This window comes from Capsicum annuum, chromosome 11 (genome assembly GCF_002878395.1).
Source record: "Capsicum annuum cultivar UCD-10X-F1 chromosome 11, UCD10Xv1.1, whole genome shotgun sequence".
Lineage (NCBI taxonomy): Eukaryota > Viridiplantae > Streptophyta > Magnoliopsida > Solanales > Solanaceae > Capsicum > Capsicum annuum.
In genome coordinates this window covers 173,424,048-173,442,566 of record NC_061121.1, presented here as the reverse complement: position 1 = coordinate 173,442,566, position 18,519 = coordinate 173,424,048, and positions in this window count along the sequence as shown.

Below are 18,519 nucleotides of genomic sequence, written 5' to 3'. Positions count from 1 at the left end.
GTAAGGAGTTCCTCATCTCTTGTGAGCTCGATCAGGAACACTACCTTCAAAGTTGTGGCATTCTAGAATTCCTTCATAACACTTTCTTTAGAAGCCTTAAAGGATACATGGAGGGGTATTGTGTTTTTTTTAGATCAAAATGTTTTGATGCACGTTGAAGATATGGTCCCAATAGTTGAACAACACACTTTTATCGAGTGTTGCTCAATGCATCTTGCTCAACTAATTCGATAACTTAATAAGCAAGGAGTTACGTAGTGTGTGATCTAAATCGACTCTACCAAGCCTATCAAACGTTATGTAACTCTGAGCTCATTACCCTATCAAAAAAATATAACAGAGTTAGTGCACAAATCAAACAATCTCAATATGTCAGCCTTTCTACTGATCACTCTTCTCCAATATATATAACAAGATATCTGCTATGCAAAAGTCCACACCATCACCAGACATGATTGCCAGGGAGCAATACTTCAAAAGGCATCAATAGATATCTTCTGAAGAATTTCTCCCTAGCAAGCATGTTTGGCGACAGTGTACACTTTTGCATATCAGATATCTTGTAATCTATTTAGAGAAGAGCGATCAGCAAAAAAGCTGAGAGAATGAACTCATTTGATTTGTGCACTAACTCGGTCATATTTTTTTAATAGGGTAATGAACTTAGAGTTACGTAAATATTTCATAGGCTCGGTAGAGTCAGTTTAGATCACACGCTATGTAACTCTATGTTTATTAATTTATTAAATTATTTGAGCAAGATGCATTGATCAACGCTCGATAAAAGTGAGTTGTTCAACTGTTGTGACCACATCTTCAACATGCATCAACACATTTTGACCTAAAACAAACACAGCGACCCTCTATGTATCCTTTAAGGCTTCTGAAGAAAGTGTTCTGAAGGGTACTTAAAATGCCACAACTTTGAAAGTGGGGTCCCTCATCAAGCTCACAAGAGATGAGAAACTCCTTACCAACTTCAAAGATGGCAATGACTAGCTTGAATACAGAATCAACAAGCTGGAGGCAAACTTGAAAATTATCAGGATTCACATACTACAGCAAGTATCTGATCTTCTCCAAGGAAAGTTAAAAGTATGCTAAGTCAAGAAAACACGATCAATTATAACCATATTGCTAAGCAAGCAATGATACTCAATTTGCCTTTAAATCTCGTTTGTGGTTTCGATCAGGTCAACGGTAGTGGACCTGATAGAAAAAACAAACAAGAAGGCATGGGATGAAATTTAAAATTCAAAAATTACCGCCTTCACTTAGATTTCTTATTTTAACTGCAGTTGCTGTTGGTGTAAGTTTTCTAGACTTGTTGTACATCATTTTAACCCTTGATGCTCGTGAGGCTTCTTTGTTGGTCTTCTCCTATTTCTTATCTAGATGATAATCCAGACCACGCAGCTCCCTAGCAAAGTATCCATCTGCATTATTTTTCTTTTAGAGAGACAACAGACAAAATTACATTATTCGATACACTTTCATATTTGTACTTGATTCAGATTTCCCTTCTTTTAAGATAATTCCATCGGCCAGATTCGCTAGAAATTACTTTCTACCCTATGTCTCTTCTTTAATTAGCTCTCAGATGATATAGTCTTCCATCAATCACCTATTTTCCCTCGAAGGCGTTCTCCTACTGCACCTTTTGGCATATAATCATCATCCTGAGCGAGCAACCTAACCATATAAATTTGGGCCAGGGGAATTTTTATTGGTTTTTCATTCTTATTAGATGCAGTGCTAAGATTCGAAGGCCCTCTAAGGGTCCAATTCAACCTAAAAGTTAGTCCAATTGCTATTGAATCTCTTTACAATGATACCAAAACTAGATCCCTTCACAATGCTTGACTAATAAACATGAGCAACAACTGACATTAAATCTTAATAAGTTATCAGAACCATATTCATGGTCCCTTAGCCTTATCAGTTCAGACCTACCAAACTTAATTATAAAATTGCAGACATCTTATTTGAATGATCTATGACTAATCAGTAAAAATAACATTCACAAAATCAGTGCACTCTATGTGTGTTTTTATGATAACATTATCAGTAGTACATACCTCTCACATATGAAGTGGTTTCATCTGCATGTAACTTATTCCTCTGAACCCATCTTTACTGCAGCCTCTTGTGATGGTCCGACAAAAGTTGATCAACTGTCAGTTCATTATATCTACAAAGAAAAGGAAAAAAAATTAATGTCACTAAAAGAACATTATCCACCTATTGCAGTAGATATGTCATCTGTTGCAACATAAATAAATATCTGTTCAGAAATCTGACCAGCTCAGTCATCTGTTACAACAAATATAAATATCTATTTTAAAATTTTCATCAGCTCAGTCATCTATCACAACAAATGCAGATGTCTATTAGATAATTAAATTAGATTTGTCATCTATTACAATAGATATAAATATCTGTTTGAAAATTTCCAACAATTCAGTCATCTATCACAACACATGCAAATGTCTATTTGATAATTAAATCAGATATGTCATCTGTTGTAATAGATATAAATATCTGTTTGAAAGTTTTCAACAACTCAGTTATTTGTTGTAACAGATTTTATTACAATTGATTTAGGTGGAACTAAAGATGAATGAATGACCTCATAGGGTCAACTACAAATCCAATCGAGTCTTTGCAATTGTATGGAGTTGGTATTGCATTTATCTCAACCAAAATTATTGATCAATCACTCTGAGTTGAAATAATTTCTCATCAACTCAATATTAGGATAGTGATAGTACCTAAGTTGATTTAGGTAGAAATAGGGATTAATGAATGAGCTCACAGGGTTAACTATAAATCCAATCGAGTCTTCACAATTATATGGCGTTGGTAGTGTGTTCATCCCGACCTGGGTCGTCGATAGATCACTCTTAGTTGAAATGAGTTCTCATCAACTCAATATTATGATAGTGATAGTACCTAATTTGATTTAGGTAGAACTAGGGATGAATTAATGAGCACAGGATCAACTACAAATCTAATTGAGTCTTTGCAATTACATGGCATTGGTATTGCGTTCATCCCGACTTGAGTTGTTAATCAATCATTCTGAGTTAAAATAAGTTCTCATCAACTCAATATTAGGATAGTGATAGTACCTAAGTTGATTTAGGTAGAACTATAGATGAATGAATGAGCTCACAGGATCAACTACAAATCCAATTAAGTCTTTGCAATTGCATGGCATTGGTATTGCATTCATCCCGACCTAAGTCGTCGATCGATCACTCTGAGTTGAAATGAGTTCTCATCAACTCAATGTTAGGATAGTGATAGTACCTAAGTTGAATTAGGTGGAACTAGGGATGAATGAATGATCTCATAGGATCAACTACAAATCCAATCGGGTCTTTGCAATTGCATGGCGCTGGTATTGTGTTCATCCCGACCCAAGTCGTCGATCGATCACTCTGAGTTGAAATGAGTTCTCATTAACTCAATGTTTTAAAAACTATATCTTTTACATTTTAAAAATTAATTAAGATCAATTCGGACCAAATTGGTAATTTGAAAACTTGTCATTCTTTTCCAAAATTACAAATTAACCCATACAAATCATCCATTTGCATGAAAAACTTTTCATTTCAAATCTGAAGTTCTCACTATTCTCTCTTTTTATCTTGGGGTCTCCTCTCTCTCTTAATAATACAAACAACAACTACTCAATATATTGCTCAACCCTTCAAATTTTTTTTCCCATTTACGACTATATATAGTTGTTTTTTTTTACTTCATTCTCGCTTGTATCTATTGTTTTCTCTGTCTTCACAGGTAACAGAGTTTGAGAAGAGTTCTACATTTATTCTTTATTTTTAAAAATAGGGATTTTTAGTTAATGATAAAAAAAGAAGACTTTTAGTTGTATTATCTTTGAGAATGGGTTACCAATTTTGAGTTTTGATGCTAAAAAAGTAGGAAGCGCTCGAGAAAACCCTAGTTTCTCTCTCAGTGTTTTGTTGACTGCCGTGGTATTGTTGAATGTTGTTTGTGGTATTATTGGTAGCTGTTGTTGGTGGTGTTGGTATTTATGTTTATTGGCGGTGGTGTCGGTGGTCTTGGTGTTGATATTAGTGGTATTGGTGGTGGTCTTGGTGGCATTGGTTATAGAATTGGTTGTGGTAGTGGTGGTCCATATGTTGCAACGGTGGAAGATCTTCTGGGAGATATTAAACAGGTCTTCAAATAGATTCCCCATTTGTTCCAACTGATGGGTTATCCATTGAAGTATTTTTTTTGTAATGTGGTGTAGAATAATTTATTAAAATTTGTCCATCTATTGCAATAGGTGGAATATTTGTTGGGAGATATTAAATAGGTCTTCAAACAGATTTGGGTTCCCTATCTATTCCAACTGATGGGTTGTCCGTTGGAGTATTTTTTTGTTATGTGGCGTAGAATAATTTGTTGAAATTTGTCTCACTTTTCTTAAAAAAAATTATGCAGACATCAAATGCAATGTATTTTTTTGTTTTCTATTGTTTGTAGTTAAAAGATGTCTTCTAAAATAAAAGAAACTGAAAGTGGATCAACTTCTGACCACCCAACAAAAAAGGCTAGACTACAGATAGATTCAGAGGAACTTCCAGAACAATCTCAATCAGGGAAAAATGAAGCTGAGGAAAGTGATAACTCCTTCTCACTAATAGAGAGTGAAATTACATCGGAATCCCAGCATGGTTTTGTCAAAACTATTAGTATCATCAGATTTCGAGTTGCGATACCAATGAGTAACCCTAACGCAGTATTTTGTGATGTTGTACTTAAATATAAGTTGGGGAAACCTTTTAATGAACTTAAGAGTATTATGAAGAAGGAAAACATAGATGGAATTTTTAAGAAGAGCTGCTTTGCATACTTTCTTGAGCTGTCTGGGGACCGCCCTCTCTATTTTCCAATGATCATGGTATATGGCCTTTTCAAGCACAGGATCAAGTATGAGAGGGATGATAGAGGTCTGAAGGAGGGCAGAAAAAAGATGGATGAAGTCTGAATCAACTACTATGGCATGCCGATTTGTTTTGGATCAAAAGAGTTTGCCATAGTGACGGGCTTGAGATGGGATTGTCCAGAAGAACCACCCATCCAGAAAACACCCCACAAAGGGTCCAACAAACTCAAAGTCAAAAAAGATAGGTTGTTGGGCATTATTTGACCTAGCTACAGAGTGGAAGATTTGATGGTAGATCTCAAGAATAAAGACATACCAAAGCACTACAGGGAGAAATTGTGGTTAGTTTGGTTTGTCAATTCCATTTTATTGGCAAGAGACGTTAGGAAAGTCATAGAATATGATTTGTTAGCGCTTGCTGATGATTTTGGGAAATTCACTGATTATCCCTGGGGATACGACAACTACTACTTGACTTTCAAATATTTACCGAAAAAGCTAAAGCCAAAGATGACCACATTATACGGCTTTCCTTGGGCTTTCATGGTAAAATTGATCACTATTTTTAATCATTCATTAATTTATACTGAATATAGTTATGACTTTTTTTTGCTTGCTTTCTGTTTATAATTTTTAGGCTTGGGCATGTTAAGCCATTCCTCCCCTCCGAAAGCATTTCAAGGATTACCCAGATAAGGTTTCTTATCCAAGGATCCTTAGGTGGTTGACTGCAGTAGAGACCAACAAAAAAAAATATTAATGAGGCTAATTGCTTTAACCCTCTGGATGATGCAGTACGTCTTCTTTCAACTAAAATAATTTACCTCAAGGAAAGATATTGAAATAGATATTTCATCTGTTGCGACAGATGGGTCATCTATTGCAACAGATTACCCATCAACTACAACTGGTGCAATAGATTAACTATATGGTGCTTTGGTTCTCTGAACCCTACTCAATAGATTACCCATCTACTGTAAATTATGCAACAGATGGGTAATCTGATGCAACTATTATCAATCTATTTCAATATACAGATCAACTATTGTGGTAACTAGATCGTCTGTTGCATAAGTTGGTTGTGCTAACATCCATGTAACTCGATCCCTATGTAACCCAACTAACTGTAAATTCTTATTATATGATTTAAATTCCTCCTGTCCTTTTTTATAGGTTGTGTATCCTTGGATCGTGCTTACCATTGATGAGCTGGGGATAACTTATTTTCTTACTCTGGGTCTTATTGATACAAAAGAAGACCCAACGGTGGAGTTAATAAAGAAGAAATTAGCTGGAGCAATATCTATAAGAAGAGCAGTTAGGCAAGGACAACCTAATGTTGAAGCTCTTCACGACCAAACTCAAACTGCAACAGATTCGAGTGCTTCTTCTGGGGTATTGCTGGTAGAGTTATTTGTGATGGTGGCAGCCATACTGCTACTGTTGCTGCTGCCAGTCATGATTATGAGCATGTTAGTGCTCAGCCAAAAATAAATATGTTTGAAAATACCCCTTCATAGGTCCTCCCTCTCATCTCTACATCGGCCCCTCCTACCCTTACAGTGGTCCCTCTCACCCCTCTTCACCTTCATGCTCTTAATGCAAATACAAAGTGTACAAGGATAAAGAGGATAAACTTCTTTAAAAGCTAGAGGATATTACTGAATCTGCCGAGGAGTTAAAATCCAAGAAGGGTGTCATACCATCCAATGAGGTGAGGGAGTCCTACACACCTACAGTGGAGGTTAGGAGGAAGAGAAGAAAAATTAGACAAATTCTCTCCATTCTGAAATCAGCAAAAATTACAACTCCTCCTGCTCCAAGGGTTGTTGAAGTTCAGGGGCCTTTGAAGAAGGTGGACATATTTGCGATGATTGGCAAGGAGAATAAGAAGGAACTGGAAGAAGTCATCAAGATGAAGGTTTAACAAGAATACACCGTGCATTCATTTGCCGCCAAAGACTTGTCAATATGACAAATATGCGTGTGTGGTATGAGGACAAGGTAAGTTTACTTTTGCTAACCTAGCCTTACAATCTACTTCATGAAGAAGAATCTACACAACAGATGTGTAATCTGTTGCAAAAAACTTGGTATTCTATTGCAACAAATACATATCTGTTGCATAAGTTGCATTGGCTGGGTAATTTGTGAACTGATTCAGAGAACCCTCTGCATCAGATTCTTTCTACTGTGTTTTTATTCTTTACAATTACTAACCTATTTAAAAATTATCTTCTTATACCACAGTATGTTGATGAAATTCTCTACCTCATAAGGGGCAGACAATTAGCGTACCCAGATGCTTATGATGCTGCCGATAGGATAATGGACCTCAACTTCTACAATAATTTCAAGGATAGGTATGCTAAACTCTATAAGATAGCTGATTCCGGTTGCCTGGGATTTGATCAGTTAGTTTCTATGTTCCAATGGGATGAAGAAGCGATTACATATGTTAAAGGGAAGAGGACATATCCACATGACAAGAGCTGGACCAAGGCAAAGAGAATCCTTGCAGTCATAAATATGGATGTCACATATTTTCTTACTGTTGAGACACTACTATACGAGGGAAAGATTAAGGTTTATGATTGCAACTTACCTGTCTTCAACAAGAAGACGTTTTTAACCCACATGCAGCCACTCTTGAAGTTGTTGCCCAAGTTGTTGATGCAGAGTAAGCTGATGGATCATTTGCCAGCTGAAGTCTTGGTGAAGGAATCATGGGATTTTGAATATCGAATAAGAACATCCAGCTCCCAAAAAATACAACCGGTGCAGCGTGCGGGCCGTACTCGCTTGCATACACGAGTTTTTGCTAACCAACACACAAATGACCGATGTGTGTGACACCATTGTAGGAAAGATGCAATAGGTCTTAGAATATGGGGTACTAACTAAATGGTTGGAGCCCATGTATAAAAAAGAACATGTACAAAGACAGAGATGAACATGATAAAAAAAATTTATTTTAAGCCAATTCATTTTACATGTAGTGGCAATAATTTTTATGTTTGGCCAAGTTGAATTTTATAATGCAATGATTTTATATCTTTCGTAACAAATATAGTACCTATTGTGATAGATAAATTATCTATTGGAATAGGTTGGTCATCTGTTGCGTTATGCTGATGTCCCCAGTCTTTCTGTCACAACAGATATACGATTTGTTGTAACATATAATCTATCTGTTGCAACTAATCGGTAATCTGTTGGAGCATATAAAAAAAGTTAGAAGACCTGTTATATAATTTTCAGTAGATGACCTACGTGTTGTATCTCATGTTGCAATATATGTCTAAATTTGTCTGATAAGATATGCCATCTGTTGTAGTAGATATATTATCTATTGTGATATTTGGATCAAGTACTCCATTTCAATTAACATGTTAAAAACTAAGGATTAAATTATATTCATAGACAGAGTAAAATAAATCGAAGTCTTCAGAAATTACATGAAATAACCCAACAAATAAATGAAATGTAAGAAAAATTATTATGGGTACAAATGATCTACTCTACAAATAAATCAACAAGTTAAACCAAAGAGGATAGGTTATTACATTGACGGACTCAAGCAATAAAGATCTAATCAATATGGGCAAGTTGTTCTTCATTCGGTGCTACGAAATTCGGCTTTGGTTGTCGTGGATCTTTAACGTTGGTTACGTATGGCTTTTGAGCTTTCACTTCTCCATATTTCCATAAAAGAGCAGTATATCTTTTGCAGAGTAATCTGGCATCAAGTACATCATTTGGTACTTGTAATCCATCATTCAAATACTCAGTGTAGGAGGTAACAAAAGGACCACAATCCCGGCGTTATAAAAAATAGATAATCCATATCTTCTAGTTCATGAAAGAGTTGTGAAATTTGTGAAATGAAACTAAATCATGACACTTAAACTTACAGGCTACCAATGGTTTATTGAGCAATTCCTTCAAAATATTGTACATCAAATGGATTAGCCATTTTATCCCGGTATGCTTCAATCGTCGATCAATCAGTACGAACCTTTTGGTCCAAAAAGCCACTCATATCAAGGTAAGTAGGCGCAATATTTTATCCATCTTTTGTATCTCACACGATGGCTCAGAACGTCTTCTTCGCGATATCGAGTCATAAACTTGGGTGCACCTCTCTTTTAGAACGACGACATCTAACACCCAATGGAATTCATCACCACAATTGATTGAGATGTACACTTCGTCGACGAAATGCCAAGGTAAGCCAGCTGAAAAGCTAAAACCTTTGATAATGTTGATTAAGCATTCCTCATTTCGGGAAACTTTTGGCTGTTGTTGACAATACCTATCATAGGCATTATTGATGTAAATTTTGTACAAATAATTGTCTGTCGTGTATCTGTATTATTCTTGTGTTTGAAACTTGGCCTTCTTTTGGAGGTAGTAAAAAATGACATTGATATGCTGCACATATTACCAAACATTTCAGATTACATGACGAAAAAATTAATACGCAGATATAATTAAATAAAGTATTAATTAATAGTAATATGTATGGCATTTAAACCTCATCATTCCAGCAAGTTTGGGGATATGATATCACATAGATCCAATTCTTCATTTCGAGATGTGCAACAACAAAGTCGAACATATCAAAACCAAGACTCGATTCGTTCACTTTGTAGCGCTCGTCATTTTGTTTTCTACCTGATTTATATGTGTTAATGTCAGGTTCTTATAACAAGAATTGTATGAACCAATATCTATAAAATTGATTTATGTACCTGCCGGCATGATGCTTTAACTGCCCATCAGCAATCCATTCTGAATAGTCGTTGATCAACCATGTTAGTATTTTTGGAGCCTCGTTTGAGATGTTGAACCCTTCAGATGGGTAATTCTTCCGTTCTCCCAAACTGACAGGCTCTACTTTTTCTTCTTCTTTTGAAGCAGATGATGGATTATCAAGTGTGATATTATGCTCTTCGACAGTAGCTTCTACTGTGATATCTACTTGGAAAGCTAGAATTATCAATGCTAAGTAGAGATATACAATAGATTGTATATTTATTGCAATAGATGAGTCTTATGTTGTATCAGATGAATTATCTATTGGGATAAATTCGAACAGGTAAATTAGAGGAGTACAATAATTTTGAACAGATAACGAATCTAATACAACAGGTTAGACAACAGTTGCAACAGATGTATATATCCGTTTGATAATTTTTAGCAGATGTATCATCTGTTGAAACAGATAGATGCCTGTTTGTTTTTTGGAACAGATGATGTACATTCACCTTCTTCAGCTCATGCTGCTCTCCTATAGCCCTCACATACTGCACATCAGTGCAAGACAAAGATAGAGACATTGAAATCTTGATTTTTTTGATGCTTGATGATGCCTTGGAAGTGTCTTTCCTTCTCCTCTTAGCCGCTTTGATCTCTAGTGGAGTGTCTGGATATGAAATCCTCTTTGATGGAATGACACCCCTCTTAGATGTCATTTCCTTTATAGAAGCAGTTAGTGAATTAATAGCATTAATCACTCCATCGTCTTTTGCCTTGAAGTCATAACATTTGCATGCAGAACATTCGCTAGATGCGGCAAAATTTGGAGAAAAATTTGTACAACCGTTATGATCATAATCATAATGGCTTGTTTCAAAACCTGTAGGAGGAGCATCATTAGCCCTACCTTCCAAAATTATTTTTCTTGTGATGGCTATTGCTCTAAACAATTCTATTTTTATTCAATCAAATACCTTAGGGTTCGATAAAGTTTGCACAAACCATAAAGTAAGAAAAACTGGCATCTTCAACTCTCAGTTGGTCGAAACAATCCACGGATGGACAATCTAAAATAAATTAGTACATTTATTAAGAATGATGATGAAATCATTTAATCATTAATTAAAACAAAAACTTGATTATAATTGGACTTATTGCTTCATTGGGGGGATTGAAAAGATCAAGAAATTTTGCATTTTTATCGGTTTTGGCCGAGAACCATCTCAGAATTCTTGGACAGGAAACTTTTTCCTGGTAGTTCACTTGTTGTCTTAAATAAGGAATGGCTTCAAATGCCCAAGCCTATAACATAACGCAAATAAATCAAAAGCATTATTGAATAAAAAAATAATAAATCATATCATGATAAAAGAAGTATTTATCATGAAAGCCCATGGAAAGCCATATAAGTTGATTATTTTTTGGCGTTAACGATGTCAACAAATATTTGACAGTCATTTTGAAGCTTTCATAACCCCAAGGAAGTTCTTAAATGCCTCAAGATCCTCGGAGAGATTTATTAAACTGAGGATTATGTTGTTGTTAATATCTCTCGCCCAAAGAACATTATGTACAAACCAAACCAAGCACAATGATTATTTGTGCTTCTTTAAAAGTCCTTTACCTTTCAACACTTCTATTAGATTTTTGTTTTTGAAGCTTGGACCAACAATGGACACCAGGTCATCACATCACTCAACTTGACTTTGCCTTTTTTGGGTTTGCGGGGTGCTTTTTTTTTGGGTCAGAGTAGGTATAACTTGAGAAGGAGAAAGAGGATAACATTTTAGTCCGGTAACTATGGCAAACTCCTTCCAACTAAAACAAATAGGCATGCCACAGTAATTTATCAACACCTCATCTATCTTATCTTTATTTTCATATATAAACCTGTGCTTGAGAAGATCATATACCATTTTTATCTGGAAATGAGCATTGTTGTTCTCCGGTAAATCAAGATATTGCCCAAAGCAGCTTTCCCTGAAATAAGAATCCAATTTTTATTCTCGAAGTATTTTTCTGAAGGCGTCGAAAGATTTTCCCATGACTGACTTAACCACGACATCACTTGTTAAATCTGTGGCACCATCACACTACATTCTTACAGGATAACGATCAATGCTAAAGGTTTTGACCAACTCTTTGGCGAAAGATTTATTAGTGTTTGGATCATCTCTCTTAAATGATTCCTCCTCCCCGTGTTCATTATCTTCTGCTCCTAATTGAGATAACGCTTGTAAAGCAAGCTCATAGAGTGGTGGATGTAGCCGAGCTGCTGGACTTGTTCCTTTACTTAGACTTGATTTGATTTCTTTTTTTTAGAGCCATCTTATCTGAAATTAACAGGAAAAGAACATAGATTATAATTGATTAATGCATAACAGTAATATAACAGTTCCAATAGACAACTAATCTATTGCACCAGGTATGTTATCTATTGCAACATATAACCAACCTTTTGCAATGGATGAGTAATCCGTGGAAACCATAAAAAAAAATCACTAATCTGTTGCACCGGGTATTTTATCTGATGCAACATATAACTGACCCGTTGCAACAAATGAGTAATCCGTGGGAACCATAAAAACAGATCACTAATCTGTTGCACCTAGTATTTTATCTGATGCAATATATAACCGACCTATTATAATAGATAAGTAATCCATTGGAAACCATAAAAATAGATCACTAATCTATTGCACCAGGTATGTTATTTGTTGCAACATATAACTGACCTGTTGCAACAGATGAGTAAACCATTAGAAAAAATAAAAACAGATCACTAATCTATTACACCAGGTAGTTTATCTATTGCAACATATAACCAATCTGTTGTAATGGATGAATAATCCATTGGAGACCATAAAAATAGATCACTAATCTGTTGCACCAGGTATGTTATCTATTGCAACATATAACCGACCTGTTGCAATGGATGAGTAAACCATTGGAAAGAATAAAAATAGTCACTAATCTATTGCAAAATGAAGAGTAAACCATTGGAAAGAATAAAAACAAATCACTAATCAGTTATCTATTGGATCAATATTGTTTAGATTTCTTCTAAATAGAATAGTCATCTGTCACAACATATGAATGATCTGTTAGATTGTTCACCTGTAGCATCAGATTTTCATCTATTGCATTAGATGTTTCATCTGTTACAGCAGATGTTTAATCTATTTCAATACCATTTTTACCAAGGCACACAATAAATCAACCCAGCAACACCAACACATCACACACACATACACACACACACTAAGAACATTAATTATGACCAAAAATCACCAATAAATTCAAATCAATAGTACGAAAATAAGAAAAAGAAATGCTAGAAATTAGGATTTTATTTAGTCCACATTTCAATACTAGAAGATTAGTTGGCTCAAGTTCCTCTGTTTCTTCATAATTTTTACCTGTGAAAAAGGAAATAAAATGACGAAGAACTCAAAGTTGTTGTCACCAGATAAGTCTTTACGTCGATTGAAGGTTGAAAGTCAAAAAGGAACTCACCCGACTATTTATCGTTGGAGGTTGAAGAGAGAAATTTTGCAGAACTGTTAGTTGGGAGAGAGTTGAGAAAAGTGTTGAGATAGAGGAAGTGGTTGATTTGGATTGAAGAGGGGTGTGGGTTGGGTTGATTTGTATTTTTGAAAAGATTAGAAAGTTTTGAAAATATTAATCAAGTCCATAATTAACTTAATTAAGTTTCCTAATGATGTTTGACCCTTTAAGTTGGTCAATGTCACCAATCCTTCATTCAAGACTTAAAAGACATCTTTCCTTCAATTTTCTCAAGTAAGTAGCATTTTCACATTGCAGAGTAATATTTAAGCCATTTCACATTGTTGAGCTTCCACCACTAACAACGATTGGGTAAATAAAAATTACCCATAGGTCAAAACAATTCGTTATAATTTTGCAAAATTAATTTATTTGAGGGTGAAAATCATTTACGCCCTTAATTTTGCTTTAAAAATCAACTCCCCCCTTTATTATGAACAATAGATGTCCTCTGTAATGACCCTCGTATGGATTTTTAAGATCTGTATGTTTTCACCATTTTGGCCCTACCTCATTGTTGTTTTACCTCATTTTTATGTTGCAGAAATAGTTGACACGATCCCTGATGCATTTGAAAGTGATTTACATTAATTTGTGATTTTGAACATCCTTTATAGGGGTTAATTGGACTTCAGTCAACTTTTGGTGATCCAAGTATCGAATGATGATTTGGATAGTTTAATTATATCTAAAATGTCTATTTTGGGTTAGTAGCATAATTAGTTTCTATCCCGATCCTTTGTTTGCCTACTGATCTCCTGGATGATAAACTAGTTTAAATAGCCAAAAAAGGGTCCCAAGGCTAATTAGTTGAAAAGTTCTTTTTTAAAATATTCGATGGTCCTATTGAATCTGGAACATTGAAAATAACCTATCTGAAACAATAAAAATAGCCTAATAACATTATTGGTTTGTTTTTGTAGTCTCGAGCAAATCCTGAGGGTCTGTTCCACGGATTGTTAAACTTGACTTTGCTGGTTTCAGTTGTTGCTAGTGCTTGATCCCCTTTTCCTTCGCATTTGAAACCTCCTCTGTCATGTTGAAAAAGTTGTTATTTTCCTACCTTCACATTCGATACCCCACATTGCGTTTATGAAGAAAGATTTACTCCGTTACCATGATCGCAGGTGGGTCAGGTCAGCTAAGGCCCATGTTCACGAAGGTACGGGTTGGGGCAACCTCGAGATCATGGCCTAGGACTCGCATTCGGTGAAGACCGTTAGACCTAGATATTTTATTATTCCATTTACGCCCAAAACATATTTTCTCCATTTTTGGAGCTTAGGACCTTCGTTTGGGATGATTTCAAAGTACTTCTCGAGACTTCTTTCGTGGGTAAGTTTCTAAATTTTGTATTCATCTTCAAAACAAATTCAATCCTTGATTTGGAATATGATTGTTGGGGGTTTACCCAATAAAGTATAAAATTGGATTTTCTTTGATTAGAGGTATGATTTTAGCTCATTTTTGCATGGATTTTAAACTCTAGACTTCTCTTGGTATGGAAAATATTATTCTTACAAAAAATTTCCATTTTACCCATGTATTTTCGGAATCAATTTTCAAATTGATTTTAGATCCGAAATCAAAATATATAGATATGGGTATCGTTGAACTGCTTTTGACATGTAGATGTCATATTTGATTAGATTGGTCACGTTTGGTGATAATTGGAGAGTGGTAATTTTGGTTGATGCTTCAGGCTATGCTTTGAATAGTGAATCTTTTTTAAAAGGCAAGTCGAGATGTACCTCGACTTTCTCGAAAGTGTTTATTTGTTGTATTTTTGTTTGCTTATATTGTATGGATCACTTAGGATTGAGGGCCCCACTTAGATGAAATGAAAAGCATCTGCGCGGGTATCAGAATCTTTTGATGGAAGATAGTTAGATAATTTCTTATCTTAGTAAGTACTACTACTTGTAAATATCCTTGGAGTAGATTGTAGTTAAATGTCACAACCCAAAATGAGCATGTAATGACACTGTTCAAACCCATCGGACAAGTAAGCCTAACCCAGCCTGAAGAACAAGAGTTAAACGGAATTTATGAGTGGAATCAGAATAGACAAAAGAATCCTAAATATAGAAATACAAGACACGAGTAATAAAGGTATATCCCAGGTCTGGTTGTTATCAGTACAAGCCTCTAAAATAAGATTCAAAAAATAATAATCATCTGAAATGTCTTAGACGCAAAATAAACATAAGACATAAATTGAAAGATCAGAGATATTCCAAAGTCCATTAGCCACTACCTCGATCTCCATAATGTCAACTCCAACAAAACATCATCAACCATCTACCAATCGAACCAATACCTTTATGGGGTGAGGAAAACATGAAAAAGGAAAGAAAATCAAGAGTGAGTATAAAACCACATGTACCCAGCAAACATCATCGATAAACGACCCTAATTCAAAGTGGTGTGGAGAACCACCACTCTAAATGCCCAAGGTTCCCATAACAATAAATATCCCAAAATTACATTATTTTAGTCTTTCAGGGTAAACCAACACAAAGGTCCACAGATTCACCATATATAAGGTAGGCAAGTTAATAAAGGTGAGTCAACCCTATTCAGTCCATAATCAATAAAATAAGCTAAGTCATTATGAAGAAGACTCACTAGCATGATATAACAGGCTTAATCAATTATAATCAACCAAATAATAAGGGATGAAAATAGAGAGAGTAGACATATATACAAGTCTATCTCATACTACCAACAAGGCTACACATCTATCTCTACTATTAAGTCTCAGTCATACTCCATGTCTCATAATGTTCCAACCTCTAAATCAGTATAAGATGACATAAGATGATGTAATGGAGTGAAACAAATTCTTAAACACAATATCACAAACAAGGTCCTAACACAAAAATATAGTACAAGAGTAAGTACTAATGATGTCACCCAAAACTATACCTCCAAGGAGTATAATGCAGTCATTATCAAATATATTACCCAATAAAGGTTGGATTCGAACCCACAGGGAATAGGTCGAATATCTCTCACAAATTTGCTAAAGTAGTAGGAAAAATACAGAAAAGCAAATTGGGGATTTTGTGAGAACAATATCAATAGTAACAAATCTTGGTTTCTTTGGTTGAAATCAATATGAGAGGAATACTAGGACTGTGTTCCCCATAACTTCCTAATTCTACAGACTTATTGTGTACCATCGAACTACCCTAATACCTTGTATGCAGAATCTAATAAGATATGTATCACGAGCTGTCTTGTGAACGCCTTTAGTGAATTTTACTCTTTAACTTTTGAGTCTCAGAGTGTTATGTTACTAACCCATTTCCTTGATCCTAGATTAACTACTACCTTTTGAGTGTCAAGTTAATTAGATAAGGGTTAGTATTCTTAAATTACTGTTGTGACCTTCTTTTCCTAATCTTTGCCCCTTTTTTGAGTAAGTATCAAATACATGGAGGTTCTTAACTTCTATAGACGTTAAGAAGGCAATCAAACCAAAGATGATCATAATGAATGTAAGAATATTAATTAAGAATAACATCAATCTTCTTTTACTTCGTTATTCCATCACGGTTCCCATAACCCTAGTTAGGTGGTTTAGCCATTCATGTTTGTAAAAACATCCATTTGATTCAAGAAAGAAAGTATATGAATAATCTTACAATAATTTAAGAGAAAAAACTAGAGTCTCAAATTAATAATCAATCATAGAAACAAAGAACAATGGATTCCAAGATCAAAAGTCGAATCTAAGAATCAATATAATGTTGTAAATGTAAAAAGTATATCAACTAATACAAGAATATCAAAAGGATATTTATAGAATACATTGGAACTCTAAAATTTATAACCAAAATGAATAAGGAAAACTGGGTCGGTCATCACTTACGGACCGCTAGGTGGGTCATAAGTATCAGACAAGCTAAACAACTTCAGAATCCCATCCTGTGATGGCACTTATGAACTTACGCCCAGTAAGTAGTATCGTAACTCTCAGACCAAATTTTGTAGACTTCAAAGGTTTCAAAACATATTTCTCTGACAGTTATATGGCTATTTACGATTGTCTTAAGTGCCTCTTACAGCCCATAAGTAGGCCCGTAAGTGGTCCCTTCTGCACACTCTAACTTTTGTTCTTCTTTTCAGCTCCAGAACCTAGTTTTCTGCAAAGAAAACACAAAAACACATCATATCTAACAAATAGGACCTAAGTACTTGCATATTTTCTAGTTTTAAGCATCGAAAGTGTCATGAAACCATGACACATCAACACCCTTAACTTAGAATATTTGCATGTATTTAGGCAATAAACACATAATAGAATAATATGATGATGCTTAACCAAGTGAAACGTAAGGCACCTATGGCATTTAACTTAATTTTAACTCAATAACTTTTACTCTCTCCTATTTTCAACTTTTTCAAAATAAACAATATGGATCTATGTAGCACAACAATGCATCCCAAAGTAATTAAGCTATGCCATTATTATCACGACACAAACTAGGGCCTAGTCATAATGGGTATCTCAAGCCCACTGTGAGCCAGCGACTAACTCCTTAGGGTAACATTCAGAATACAATAAAAGAATATAGCCAAAGCAACCAAATAATAATGAAAGGATGGATAATCAAATGTAAAATTCATGAATCGAACAAACATCCCGCCCATACTTGTCCATAATAGCATCTAACCAAAATACCAAACTAGGTCGGGACATGCCCCCAACCATGATAAATAAAAGTCATAATTCCTATAATATGAAAAGAAATTGAATGAAATGACAGGGCTTTTCAAAAGATGGAGGCTCACCACTTCCGAAAAACTCAATCGACAAGCCACACACTTAACACTGCATAAGAGTAATAGAAAAACCCTAGGATCCTACATGATAAATGATGCAACGTCCAGAGATGGTCAGTGGGATACGCATTGATACGTAACTCAGAGAAAGTGATAAAATATATGATGTCCAAAATCAGTCAAAACTACATGCACACATTCATATATATATAGAGAGAGAGAGACAGAGAGAGAGGATACCGAGATAAGGTAAAAGGTCATGAATATAAGAGTTTAAAAATATTAACCTGAACTGTGTAGCTCATTCCATCCTAAGGTCACCCACGAGCTATATAGGTTTAACTCTTGGTAACTCCCAAATTACACCTTCTTAGAAGGATAAAACAATCACAGTAGGAAATACGTTAAAAATCCTTCTCGAACTTGTTGAAATCACCAGTTAGTATAGAAAAGTAAGAAGGAGGATTTGCTAAAATAGT